Consider the following 15,226-nt stretch of genomic DNA (forward strand, 5'->3'; position numbering starts at 1 on the left):
CATTTCATTTTATTGCAGTTGTACGATTCTATATTAATAGTGCAGATAAGTACAGCACATTCACAACAGCCAACTATCTCTTGATTTGTTAGAGCAATGCCTTTCTCCTCTTATTGAATTTGTCCTACTTCAAGTAGAAGGCACATTCAGCTAGAGAAGAGATCCCCAACCTGTGATTTGGGATCTAGACATGGCTCGCGGGCCCATGATGTGTGGCTCGTGCCTCTTTGTCTTGGTGAATTAGTACCATGTCTAATAGCTATGAAGAGAAGGTCTCATGGTGTAGCCCTGCACAGGAGAGCAAATCTAACTGCACATATAGTGGCAGAAAAACAGGGAGAGGATAAATATTGTGAGCTAGAGACAGTATGATACCACTAGTCAGAGGAGGTGATTGAGGCTGGATGCAATAGTGTGGTTGGTGCTCTTAATGCAGGAATACCAAATGAAAGTGAGAACCTAGAGATGTACCGTATATACTCGAGTATAAGCCGACCTGAGTATAAGCCGAGACCCAGGGCCGTATTTAGAGTTTCTGCTGCCCTAGGCACTTTTAGTGCTGTCTCCCCCATTGTTGAGTATGACACTATCGGCAGTGACTTCGGCAACAATCGCAGATGTGAAAGTGGCCTTTTGCAGCAGATCCGGCAGTTTTTCCGCATCTGCCGCGTAATGAATCACTTACGGCATTAGTGCGTTCGGCCTCATTCATTCCCTATGGGACTTGCGGACATGTGTGGCACTTGTGGCTTTGCCGTGATCCGGCAAATGCGGTATTTGCAGCAATGGAAAAAAACTCTACTCGCAGTGTTTTTTTTGTCTCACGGCAAGTGCAAAACCGCAAGTGCTGCACATCTCCGCAAGTAGCTATCACTACCTGTCCCTGCACCTTGCTAGCTCATCCCTAACCAACCCTCTCTGACCTAAAACTACACTATAAAGCTTTAGAAAAACAATTTATTAACTGACATATTCCTGTGATAATGAGGGCTCCAGGCTACGGCGTAGACTAGGACGGGCAGTCTCTGGGTCTCCATTCTCTCTGAGCACACTCTCAGTCCCTGCCTCACTCCCTGTGCACAGACATCCCTCCAACGGACCACCGCTCGCAGTGGCGTACCGGCAGAGGTGTATCTAGGGTTTCTGGCACCCGTAGCAAGAATTCATTTTAGTTCCTTCCCCCAGGACATATGCAATTTACACACTTAGTCATGTACCCACAAGCTCCTCTCCCTAATGCTCTCAATGTTTAGTGAAAAACTGAGAGAAGCGGGAAGAGAAGCTCGTTGCTGCAGAACCATAAGTATGAAAATCGCAAATGAGTGAAGTGTCCATGTGACGACTACTGGAACCTGCAGAGCTGAATCCTGACGTCGCCGGCTTCTGAAATCTCACAACGAATGCACTGCACACTTTTAGGATTCTCCCTGGCCGGTGGACAGTCATGTCAGCACAAGCATGCAATTTGCATACTTTTGACCACATTCCAACTAGACGTGCCCGGCCTCGCTCAGTTCATTTTCATTGCGTGAGGCCACACATGTCTAGTCAGCACGTGACCGCATGAATGTAAATCGCCAGCACGAGAGAATCCTGACAGCGTGCAGTGCACACTGTGAGAATTCAGAAGTCTGCAGTCACAAAGAATGACTGCAGACTCATTACAAACCTGGACATTCCCTTTAATGGTCCTAACATTAATAAAAACATGAGAGTTAGTTAGTATCACAAATAACATTTATATCCAGGTACCTTATAGATTACGTCGTCTCTGGAGTCCTTATCCTTCTTTTCTTCATCTTGTCAAGACCCCATGATGAGTTTTCTCATCCACAGCTCATCTCTACAGACTTCCATCTTCTCCCTTTTGCAGAAAATTTCCACATGATGCCCTTAAAGATACAAGTGTCATTAAAATGCTCCTGTATAAAAAATTTCCCCTCACTATATTGTCTGCACAAAATATGACCCCCACACTGTCCCTCTTATGGTAAATGCTCTTCACGCTGACCTCTCATTTCCATATCAGCACCCTTTTCACACTATCCTCTCATACTGTGTCCCCCCCGTACTCTCTCATCACACTTCTCCCTCCTTGGTATACTGTCCCGTCCTGGCTGTGTCCTTACATTGTCCCTCCATGCTATGCCCCCACTACTCATTCTCTATTCTGTGCCCACTCACTTTTCTCCCCCATACTGTCTCCTCACACTATTCCCCTCCCTCCTCATACTGTCTCCTCTCACATCCCCCTGTTCACCATACTGTTTCCTCATATATTTACCCCCTCACTTTCTATACTGCCTGCTCACACATACCCCCGACTCCACATTCTGTGTCTGCACACATCCCATCTCCCTCACTCCCCGAATTCTGTCCATATACATTTTTCACATCGCTACTCATACTGTGTCCGCATACATTTCCCCATTTGCTCCTCATAGTGTCTGAACCCATCCCCCATACTGTTTCCTCATATATGCCCCCCATTCCCCCATACTGTTTCCTCAGATATGCCCCCCATTCCCTGTAGTGTTTCCTCATACATGCCCTCATTGTCCCATATTGTTTCTTCATACATGACCCCAATCTTGTATGCATGGCTCGGCTCCCCTCCTCCCATCTTGTATGCATGGCTCGGCTCCCCCATCCCATCTTGTATGTATGGCTCTGCACCACCCATCCCATCTTGTATGCATGGCTCGGCCCCCCATCCCATCTTCTATGTATGGCTCTGCTCCCTCCATCCCATCTTGTTTGTATGGCTCTGCCCCCCATCCCATATTGCATGTATGGCTCGGGAGGTTGGGCAGGCGCTGACCCCGGACTTTAATTAAAACAAAAAAACTCAACTTGCTCAGGTGCCGCCCCCCGCATCCTGGCGCCCTAGGCACATGCCCTCAAGTGCTTAGTGGCAAATATGGCCCTGCTGAGACCCCTAATTTTGCCACAAAAAACTGTGAAAACTTACTGACTCGAGTATAAGCCTAGGGTGGGAGATGCAGCAGCTACTGGTAAAGTTGAAAAATAAAAATAGACACCAATAAAAGTAAAATTAATTGAGACATCAGTAGGTTAAATGTTTTTGAATGTCCATATTGAATCAGGAGCCCCATATAATGCTCCATACAGTTCATGATGTGCCCCATAAGATCCTCCATACAAAATAAGCCCCATATAATGCTCCATAAAGTTCATGATAGGCCCCATAAGATGCTCCATACAAAATATGCCCCATATAATGCTCCATAAAGTTCTTGATGGGCCCCATGAGCTGCTCCATACAAAAATATGCCCCATATAATGCTGCACAAAGGTTAATAATGGCCCCATAAGATGCTCCATGTTAAAATATGCCCCATATAATGCTGCATAAAAGGTTAATGATGGCCCCATAAGATGCTCCATAGAATAGTATGCCCCATATAAAGCTCCATAAAGGTTGATGGCCCCATAAGATGCTCCATACAATAATATGCCCCATATAAAGCTCCATAAAGGTTGATGGCCCCATAAGATGCTCCATAGAATAATATGCCCCATATGCTGCTGCTGCTGCGATTAAACAAATACATCCTAAGCAGGCGGGAACACTGGCGCGCGTCACTTGCGAGATTTACCTGTCCCTGTTCCACCGCCGCGCACAGCTGTGTCTTCTGGGTCTTTGCAGTGACTGTTCAGGCAGAGGGTGCGCACTAAACACGTCATCGCGCCCTCTTACCTGAACGTCACAGCCAGAGGACACAGAAGACACAGCGCAGTGGTGGAATGAGGACAGGTGAATATCGCATGGCTCACCCTCCCCCGTCATACTCACCCCCTCCTGATGGGGTCTCTGCAAGTTCCTGCTTCTCCGATGGTCTCCGGTGCCGGCAGCTTGTTCCTGTGTTCAGCGGTCACATGGTACCACTCATTAAAGTAAGGAATATGCGCTCCACGCCTATGGGAGTCGCGTTCATGTTCATTACTTTAATGAGCGTTACCACGTGACTTCTGAACACAGGAAGAGCTGCAGGCACCAGAGACCATCTGAGAAGCAGGGACGTGCAGAGATGGCATCGGGAGGGGGTGAGTATGATGTGACAGCTGCCGGCTCCTGCCGCTCCCCTTCCCCCGCTGACCCCTGGGACAATGACTCGAGTATAAGCCGAGAGGGCAGGTTCTGAATGAATGAATCAAGACTCACATTATATGTGAGCCACAAGTTCTTCATCTACTAGTAGCTGAAATACAATCGAAAAGTGACATGGCTTCCAATAACCCATTCAGTAAAATCCACATTCGGAAGGCCAAATGGATATTTCTAAGGCTAGGTTCCCATTCCCGAAATTAACGTCGTGCAACGCGTCCGTTAGCGTGCCCATTAACAGCAATGGGGACGCGCATCACTAGCGATGTGCCGGTGTTTTGTGGCGCGCCGCGGACGCTGCTTGCAGCGTCCGAGGCGCGCCCGCGGTCTGTTCCCCACTCTCGCAGATCTCCGATCTGCGAGAGCGGGGACGTTTAACGCGACCCCTTTACAACACATTGCATTAGCGCAATCCGCTAGCGCTAGGCGCTGAATGGATTGCACTAACGCAATCTGAACCTAGCTTAAGTCTCCTAGTGTGCCCGAAACACAGTTAACATCAACATGTATGGAACTCCTGCAGAGAGGAGAACTCAATTAAAGGGGTTGTCCAAGTCTAACTATTTTTGATCTATCTGTCTCATGTGTGATTAATATGAGATCGTGGGAGTCTGACACAAAGCACACACACTAATCAGCTGAAAACTGCAGCAGCTGTAATTAACCCCTTCACGCGGCAGCCAATTTCCGTTTTTGTGTTTCTGTTTTTCCTCACCTTCTTCCCAGAACCATAAGGGTATGTGCACACGATGCGGATTCTCTGCGGATCCGCATCGTTTTTTGCAGTGCAGAAACGCTGCAGATCCGCAATTGATTTACAGCACAATGTAAATCAATGAGAAAAAAAAATGCTGTGCACACTTTGCAGAAAATTCGCTGCGGAAACGCTGCTACATAAAAGAAGTAGCATGTCACTTCTTTTTTGTGAATCTGCAGCATTTTTGTACCCATTCCATTATAGAAAACTGCAGGGGTAAAAAACACAGCAAATCCGCAAGAAAACCGCAGCAAAAACGCACAAAAAACACTGTGGAACCGCACAAAAAACGCAACAAATCCGCAGGTGCGTTTTCTGCCAGGAGAGGCAGAATCCGCATCAGAAATTCCTAAGCCTAATCCGCAACGTGTGCACATAGCCTCGCTCTATTTTTGTGTCCACATAGACATATGAGGACTTGTTTTTTTGAGTTGTACTTTTGAATGACCCCATTCATTTTACCACATAGTGTACTCGAAAACAGGAAAAAAATTCTAAGGCTATGTGCACACGTTCAGGAAAGTGTGCAGAATTTTCCTGAGCAAATCCGGACTTTTTCCGTAGGAAATCCGCATGCGTTTTTTCCGCGTTTTTATCACGTTTTTATCATGTTTTTGCGGATTTTATTTTATTATTTTAAAATGGCAAAAATGCGAAAAATCCGCAAAATTAATGAACACGCTGTGTTTTTTACTGCAGCAAGCGCACTAAAATTGAGGAATGCATTAAAAATGAAGGGATGCCTATGTATGCGGGTTTTTTTTTTAGCAGAAAACGGCCGAAAAAACATGAAAAAAAATCGCAAAAAATCCTGAATGTGTGCACATAGCCTTAGTGTGGTGAACTTGTGAAAGTACCCACAATTCTGACATTGTTTTCTGAAAACTGATTTTATAATGTACATTTTCTACTCATCAATACAATTACGGTGATACCAAACATGTCCAGTTTTGCTATTATTTTAGTGGAGAAAAAAAAATGTGAAATTTGCAAAAAAAAAAAACCACAAACATTTTTGGGGCTGTGTCTCCATTTTGAGACCCGTAACATTTTTATATTTTGGCCAATGGAGCTGGGTAATAGCTAATTTTTGCAAGGCGAGACAAGTTAACAATCATGGGTGGAGAACTGCTTCACCCACGATTGCTAGAGGCAGGTCCTGGCTGTAATACACAGCCTTCACCTGCCGGGTACGGGCTCCATGTACCCTCTTCCGACATGTGCCTTATATATGCCGTGGATGTCGTGAAGGGGTTAAGCATTGAACGGGCAAAACACAGCAGTCCCGTAAATTGCTTAGTGGTCGCAGACAAGTATTATGCTTCATCTCCCATTCAAGTGAATGTACTGAAGTACTCTGCAATGTCTACGAAACTTAGTAGTTTACTAACACATGTTGAGTATTGCCACATTCTAGAAATTAAAAAAATGAAAATGAAAAAATAAAGCTAAAAAATCCTTTTTAGTGGAAAAATTGAAATTTTTGTTTCCATGACCCATAATTATAAATTCTGTGCATCATCTGTGGGTTCAAACTAATGTTCTGGCACTTTGTTGGCTATACAGGTGGCACTTGCAAGTTATTACAGTCAAAATTGCACTCCAAAACCAGATAGTACTTCTTCCCTTCTGAGCCCTGCCTTTGTTCAAACAGAAGGTATTGACTACATATGAGCTTTTGTCAATTTTGAGAGAATTTGTTTTTGCATACTATTGGGCCCATTTTCTCCTATTAACCCTTGTGAAAAAGAAAAAATTGATACTAAAGCACTGTATCTGTGGAAAATTAAATGTTTCAATTCTATGTCCCATTGTGATACTTTTGAGAAGCACCTGTAGGCCTAAAAAGGTCATTATACCCCTTTCTAAATTCATTGAATGGTGTAGTTTCCAAAATTTTGCCATTTCTGTGTGGTTTCTACTGTTTGTCATCTTGTGGGACACTGAAAATGTGATATGGTGTTCAATATCTATTTCAGCCATAATTGCACTTTCCTTCTGTGCCCAAAATAAATTTTGTGGTCCACTGTATCCTGGTACCCCTGTGAATGGGAAAATTTGGGGCTAAAAGATTATTTTTGCAGAAAAAAACCCTCATTTTTTATTTTCACGTCAAATGTTCTAAACTATAATGAACCACCTTTTGAGATGAAAATTATCAGTACGCTCCTAGTCAGTACCCCATCACTTGTAGGTGGTTTCTGCTGTTTTGGTATCTCATAAGCTCTGCAAATTTAACAAAGCATCCACAATCTATTTTAGCCAAAATTATGTTCCAAAATTCAAATAGTGCTCCTTCCCTTTAATGTCCTGCCATGCGCAAACATAGTACATTCCGAACACATATGGAGTATCAGTATGTTCAGTAGAAAGTGCTTAACAATTTTTTTTGGTGCATTGTCTCTCATTGCAAGTTGTAAGAATAAAAAATTTGAAACTAAAGCAAATTTTTTGTTGAAGTCATGCAATTTTTCATTTTTTTAATTCCCTGCTGTTTTGAATACTTGGTGGCGGTGTGTGCAGTTTTTAACATTTTTTTTACTTTTGGGGTTTTTTGACATGCAGGCACCTCAAAGTCACTTCTAAACTTTATAGGTATGAGTAAAAAAATAGATTTTGTAAATATTGTTGAGAAAATTAATATTGCTAACATACTAACAAAATAAAAAGACATTTAAAAATGATGCTGATGTAAAATAGACACATGGGAAATGTTATTAACTGTAAGGGCATAAAAATAAAAATGATAAAATTGCACATTTTACTAAACTTTCAACAAATTTTCCTTAATAAACGTAAATTTTATCTACCTGAATTCACCACTAACATGAAGTGTAATGATTCATTCTCAGAATCATCGGGATTGGAAGAAGCAAAGTTATTATCATATAAAGTGACACATCAGATTTGAAAAATAGGGCTCTTTCAGAAAGGTGAAAACAGGCTTCGGTGATAAGGAGTTAAAAGCACTTTGCATTAGCCCCATTTATTAAGATGAGACAATCACTTTAAAGTAATGAAGAAATACTGCACATTTACTGAGATTCACTATAGCAAACAATCTCTAGAATATTTTCTAACTGTACAGGTAAATTTGGAGCATAATCTTAATACAAACTAATCTTACACTGCATGACTGAAAGAAAATGTATGATAGAATGTTGAATAATTAATGATAATGCTTCCTATCGCATCATTAATGTAAAGAGCTTATGTGTTATGAGCAAGTCAGCAAATATATAGATGACACAATGTTTTTGAGTCTGGTGTGGATTTTATAGTCTGAACCACCTTAAAGAGGCTTTCTGTTCTCAAGAAACATTTCTGCAGACTGATGACGAATCATCACAGTCTGCAATGTGCAGTCTTCATCCAGTGTGAGATGACGGTCATGTGACTGCAATATTGCGATTTGCATACTTGCTGTGACGTGTGGTCTAGCTTTCTCAGTACCCTTATTAAAGCACCACTCCAGTGCTTTTTGTGTGTTTTTTTTAGGTTTACCGCTGGAGTGGTGTCACTAATGTAAGTTCCCTGACCGTAGTAATATACTTAGCAGCCACCACCTTCTTCTGTTCTGGGCGCCACTCCAGTAGTCTTCTGGAGGTTGTGACATGACGGATTTCTCCAGTGTTTGCTGGGCAAGCCAGAACAAAGCTCTCAGAGTTACATTGAGAGCTTGTGATTGATATCTATGACTTTCAGTCAGTCACAAGATGGTGGTGCAGGAGTTGAGCGGCACTGGGGACAGGCGAAGACAGTGGCTTGAAAGTAAAATTCTAGGGTCAAGGAACATGGATTAGTGATACCATTCAGTGCTGAAATAATGAAAAAAAAGTTGGAAGACAACTCCTTTCTTTTGCTATAACGGAGAATTGAGCTGGTCCCCGCAAATATATAAAGTAGAATTTAGAGCTTGTCAGCAGGGAATGCAGGCATCTTTACAGGACCCACATTGAATCTTGGAAACGCCTGTGATGTACTATATTCAGTTACCGTATTTTCCGCTTTGTAAGACGCACTTTATTTCCCCCAAATTTGGGGGGGAAATGTGGGTGCGTCTAACAAAGCGGATATACCGCTTACCATTACAGGCTGGGAGGAGGGGGTGTCCGCCGCCGCTACCGCCTGCCGCCGCTGTTGTCCGCCGCCACTGCCGGGGTTGTCCGCTGCTGCCCCGGGTGATGCTGAAGGCTCCGGTGCTGCGGGGGGCTCTGGCGACATTTTGTGAAAGACCAGAGCCCCCCGGCAGTTCTTCCATGCGTTCCAGTATGACTAATTCCGGGAAAATGGCCGCCGGAATCTCGGGAGATGAGATTTCAGCGCTGAGATCTCATCTCTCGAGATTCCGGCGGCCATTTTCCCGGAGTTAGTTCCAGTATGACTGACTCCGGGAAAATGGCCGCCGGAATCTCGGGAGATGAGATTTCAGCGCTGAGATCTCATCTCTCGAGATTCCGGCGGCCATTTTCCCGGAATTAGTCATAGTGGAACGCATGGAAGAACTGCCGGGGGGCTCTGGTCTTTCACAAAATGTCGCCAGAGCCCCCCGCAGCACCGGAGACAGCCCTACAGCACAGGAGCCCCCTGCAGACCCCTCATCCCAGCCTGCAGCAAAGGAGCCCCCTGCAGACCCCTCATCCCAGGCTGCAGCACAGGAGCCCCCCTGCAGCACAGGAGCCCCCTGCAGACCCCCTCATCCCAGCCTGCAGCAATGCTCCACTCCTGCCTCCGGCAACGAGCCTGGGACCCTGATCCACCACAACCACAACCCCTGGTAAGTAATAAGACGCATGGATTATAAGACGCCCCACCAATTTATTAAAAAATAGTTTTTTCCTATTTTTCTCCTCAAAATTTGGGGTGCGTCTTATAATCCGGAGCGTCTTACAAAGCGAAAAATACGGTATATATATAACTGCTCAGCCAAGAATATGGCTGCCCCCACTCCTTGTAGGCGATGGGAAGCAACAAAGGAATTTGCTGTAAGGAAACATGAGATGAACTTTATCTCACATTTCTAAATCACAGCTTTGTTCATTCATAAATCCCTATGGCGAAGCAACTTCAGTTGCTGCATCTCCATCTTGTACACAGAATTTGCCAAATGTTAGGCCTGTTTTTTTTAATTGATCATTCTGGGTGGACTGTGATTAAATTGTAGGAAATTTCTAAACCGTGAGTCATATTAGAAAATTCAATTAGTGGTTAGTTGACAGTTTGTTTCTTTTGAACCTTCCAAGTTTCTTGCCTTGCAACAACAATCTATAGTTTATGCCGGACAAATATTTTCAGTTTACAAACTGAGAAAGTATTGAGCAGAAAAATACTAAATATTTCATTAAACTGTTTACTTTTTTGTGTCACTGTTATTTGTGAAAACCACCAAATGTTGCTTATTTCTGATGAAAAACTACACACATGTGCACAAACAGCAGCATTAGAAACATTTATTCCTGTGATAATAAATGTAATTTATGTCATGCTGTTCAAAGGCTGATGTCATACATTTTTATTTTTGCTTGCTTTTTTTTGTGAAAATATAGTGAATAATTGCAAATTCACTGCACTGAAATCTCAAGTTCAATCTTATCAAGACATAGTACAAGATCTGAGTGCAATGAGGCTCCATTGAAGTAAAATGCAATGTTTTTATAAAAAATTATAATAACACAAGAGAAAACCGTTAAAGGCAAGGTCACCTCAAAAAGGACCCAAATTAGTCAGGCACAACATGTTTATACTATTGGTGCTAAGGCATTCTATAAGTAGTGGTCCATAGCCAAACATGAATATGTATATGTTAGTGTTAGCTAGTGTTATCCACTTAAGAAGCCGGTGGAATTTTGGTATCTGGATTGAAACAATGTCAAATGTACAGTATTTACTAGTTCCAATATAGAAATAACAGTAGTAAAATACTAGTAGTCACAAATTGTATTTAATCCTTTGTACCAAAACCCCAGAAAGAGTGGCTCTGCAACAACAAATACATTAAGTACCTTAGGAACAGTAAAGGTACCTTCACACTAAACGATATCGCTAGCGATCCGTGACGTTGCAGAGTCCTGGCTAGTGATATCGTTTAGTTTGACACGCAGCAGCGATCAGGATCCTGCTGTGATGTCGCTGGTCGGGGCTAGAGGGCCAGACCTTTCTTTGGTCGCTGGCTCTCCCGCTGATGTCTTCGCTGGTAACCAGGGTAAACATCGGGTTACTAAGCGCAGGGCCGCGCTTAGTAACCCGATGTTTACCCTGGTTACCATCCTAAAAGTAAAAAAAACAAACGCTACATACTTACCTACCGCTGTCTGTCCCCGGCGCTGTGCTTCTCTGCTCTGGCTGTGAGCACAGCGGCCGGAAAGCAGAGCGGTGCTCACAGCCAGAGCAGAGAAGCAGAGCGCCGGGGACAGACAGCGGTAGGTAAGTATGTAGCGTTTGTTTTTTTTACTTTTAGGATGGTATCCAGGGTAAACATCGGGTTACTAAGCGCGGCCCTGCGCTTAGTAACCCGATGTTTACCCTGGTTACCGGCATCGTTGGTCGCTGGAGAGCGGTCTGTGTGACAGCTCTCCAGCGACCAAACAGCGACGCTGCAGCGATCCGGATCGTTGTCTGGATCACTGCAGCGTCGTTTAGTGTGAAGGTACCTTTAGGAGTTATCCAAATTGCTATCACAATGTCCATTACTTAAATATCTGTAAAAGGGTGGCCTCATAGTGGAGTCCTATGGCCCATCACATGTTTCACTCTGCTTGCTCAGGGGGCATGTGTAAAGAATAGGGAGAGCCCTGTGGGTTTATATGTAAGAGCCAGTAGGGATAATGATTGGAGTAATAGGGTTGTAGCAGCTGTCATTAGTGATGAGCGAGTATATTCTTTGCTCGGGTGATCTCCGAGTATTTGTGAGTACTCGGAAATTTAGTTTTTGTCCACGCAGCTGCATGATTTACAGCTGCTAGACAGCCTGAATACATGTGGGGATTCCCTAACAACCAGGCAACCCCCACATGTACTCAGGCTGGCTAGCAGACGTAAATCATGCAGCTGCGGTCGACAAAAACTAAATCTCCGCGCAGTCACAAATACTCGGAGACCACCCAAGCATGCTCGGGAAAACCTGAGCAACGAGTATACTTGCTCATCATTAGCTGTCATGCATAATATCTGTTTCCATCCTGATTGTCATGTGTGCGGTGCATGGTCTGTTGGAACCCAGGTGATGTGATATCCTCTTCCTGGTTCCAGGTGGTGAGATGCACGCCAGGCACAGACACCATGGCAACAGGTGCCAGAGCATTCGCGCATGCGCGCGCTTCCTGCCTTACGCAACCAGTTTTGTTTTTGCCTCCCCTCTTCCAAGAGATATAACTATGAGGGCTTGGTTTTTACAAGTTGAAGTTTTGAATTACGCCAATTGTTTTGTCCTTCAATGCACTGGAAAACTCTTAAGTGTGCTGAGTTTGTGAAAAAAAAAATTCCAACAGTTTTTGGAGATTGTTTTTACATCATGCATTCTGTGGTAAAGGTTCTCCTGAATCATGGCTCTCCAGGTCAGCATAATCACCGTAATTCCTAAATTTTTGTTGCCATTTTCTGAAACCTGAGACATTTTTATGTTTCGATCCATGGAGGCTTGTTATTTGTGTGGCAGTTAAAAAAGTTTTATTGCTACTGTTTTGAGGTACAAATTACATTTTGATAAGTTCTTATTGGATTTTCTTAAGGAAGAGTAATTACCGAAAAATCGTTCGATATCATAGCATTAGAGTTTTTACAACATGCATTCTCTGGTAAAGGTTCTCCTGAATCATGGCTCACCAGGTCGGCATAATCACAGTAATACCAAACATGTTTAGATTCTTTTTCCATGTAAGTGATGAATAAGAATTCTGAAATTTGTGTTGCCATTTTCTGAAACCCGTAACATTTTTATTTTTCAATCCATGGAGGCTTGTTATTTGTGTGGCAATCTAAAAGTTTTATTGCTACTATTTTGAGGTACAACTGACATTTTGATATGTTCTTATTGCATTTTCTTAAGGAAGAGTAATTACCGAAAAATCGTCTGATATCGTAGCATTAGAGTATATATTGTAAATCCCGGTCTTTGAAACATAGTACATAGCTGAGCTTCAGAGGAGGACCATGCTGGCAGGAACAAGGGCCTCTCCCACGGCACTCGCACTGACGTCAGAAAGGTGAAGTGAGTTCATTGGCTGTGAACTCCCAGGACCTGTCTAACGGAACCGCGAGAAGGAGAACTTTCTCATGCTCGCAGTGCCGTCATATAGGTAATGGGAGTTCACAGAGAGACATTGAGCACACGGTGCTCAGTGCCTGCTGGATGACAGACTGTTTGATCACATCATGCAACCATGCAGCCTGCCATCTAGATGTAGCAGGCTGGATCTATCGTGGGTCAAATGGATTAGCAGCATCTCTGCGGAAAGGTGAGGACTATTGTTGTTTGTTTTTTTTAACTCTTTTGCAGATGATGATGGCATCTGGGGAATGGGTGTGGTCGTAAGTATGGTTTAATTAAGATTATCAAAGGAGTCTGTCATTATTTCAATTAAAGGACTTTTTCTGGGTGTCTGTGTTTTCATTCAATGTGATTATAGGGTTAGTAATGGGGCGTCTTATTGACGCCTCTCCATTACTAACCTCGGGGCTTGATGTCACCCGATACTACATATGTGATATCAATCCCCTTAACTATCACCCCAATTGCCACCGCTATCTTAGAGATGTGTCTTTTCTGGGGCGGCTGAGAGCTGATGTTTTTAGCCTGGGGGGCAGTATCCATGGCCCCTTCCTAGGCTATTAATATCAGCCCGCAGCTGTCTGCATAGCCTTTGCTGGTTATTAATTATAGGAGGACCCTATGTAATTTTTTTTTAGGGTCCCCCATTTGAATAGCTAGTAAAGGATTAGTATACAGTTGTGAGCTGATAATAATAGCCTGAGAAGCTCCATGCGTATTACCCCGTTCCCAGACTATAAACATCGGCCCCCAGCCGTCGGCTTTGCCTCTGATGGTTACGAAAATTACCCTGGAGCCCACATATTTTTTTTTTTTCATTAAATACAGTCATGGCCAAAAGTATTAACACCCCTGCAATTCTGTCAGATAATACTCAGTTTCTTCCTGAAAATGATTGCAATCACAAATTCTTTGGTATTATTATCTTCATTTAATTTGTCTTAAATGAAAAAACACAAAAGAGAATGAAGCAAAAAGCAAAACATTGATCATTTCACACAAAACTCCAAAAATGGGCCAGCCTGGCTCCAAACTCCAGCCTGGCTTTTTTTATGTCTCGGGGTAAGAAGTGGGGTCTTCCTGGGTCTCCTACCATACAGTCCCCTTTCATTCAGATAGTACAGGTTGACACTGTTGTACCCTCGGACTGCAGGGCAGCTTGAACTTGTTTGGGTGTTAGTCTAGGTTCTTTATCCAACATCCGCACAATCTTGCGTTGAAATTTCTTGTCAATTTTTCTTTCCCATCCACATCTAGGGAGGTTAGCCACAGTGCCATGGGCTTTAAACTTCTTGATGACACTGCGCACGGTAGACACAGGAACATTCAGGTCTTTGGAGATGGACTTGTAGCCTTGAGATTGCTCATGCTTCCTCACAATTTGGTTTCTCAAGTCCTCAGACAGTTCTTTGGTCTTCTTTCTTTTCTCCATGCTCAATGTGGTACACACAAGGACACAGGGCAGAGGTTGAGTCAACTTAAATCCATGTCAACTGGCTGCAAGTGTGATTTAATTATTGCCAACACCTGTTAGGTGCCACAGGGAAGTTACAGGTGCTGTTAATTACACAAATTAGAGAAGCATCACATGATTTTTCGAACGGTGCCAATACTTTTGTCCACCCCATTTTTTATGTTTGGTGTGGAATTATATGCAATTTGGCTTTAGGACAATTCTTTTTGTGTTTTTTTTCATTTGAGACAAATTAAATGAAGATACCGTAATAATACCAAAGAATTTGTGATTGCAATCATTTTCAGGAAGAAACTGAGTATTATCTGACAGAATTGCAGGGGTGTTAATACTTTTGGCCATGACTGTACATGTACAGTAAGCTGCACACACACATGTACTAATTGTATTTGTCACTGACTTCTATAGATCTACCTATTCTATTTGTATTTACTGTATGTAATCCATCTATTCTATCCTCTCGGCTCCTGCAGTGATTTTACAGTATACGGCAGATGAATTGCTGGGTTTTCTTCTATCTATCTATCTAATATACTGTATATTCATATATATATGTGTCACTGACATCTATATACAGTGGGGCAAAAAAGTATTTAATCA

General features: G+C 43.1%; 1 protein-coding gene across 1 annotated transcript in view; it reads left to right on the forward strand.

Moving 5' to 3' along the window:
• Positions 1-15,226, forward strand: part of PIEZO2 (piezo type mechanosensitive ion channel component 2) — a 628,465-nt gene that overhangs the window by 191,008 nt on the left and 422,231 nt on the right. The window lies entirely within an intron of this gene.

Source organism: Ranitomeya imitator, chromosome 6, assembly GCF_032444005.1.
Source record: "Ranitomeya imitator isolate aRanImi1 chromosome 6, aRanImi1.pri, whole genome shotgun sequence".
Classification (NCBI taxonomy): Eukaryota; Metazoa; Chordata; class Amphibia; order Anura; family Dendrobatidae; genus Ranitomeya; species Ranitomeya imitator.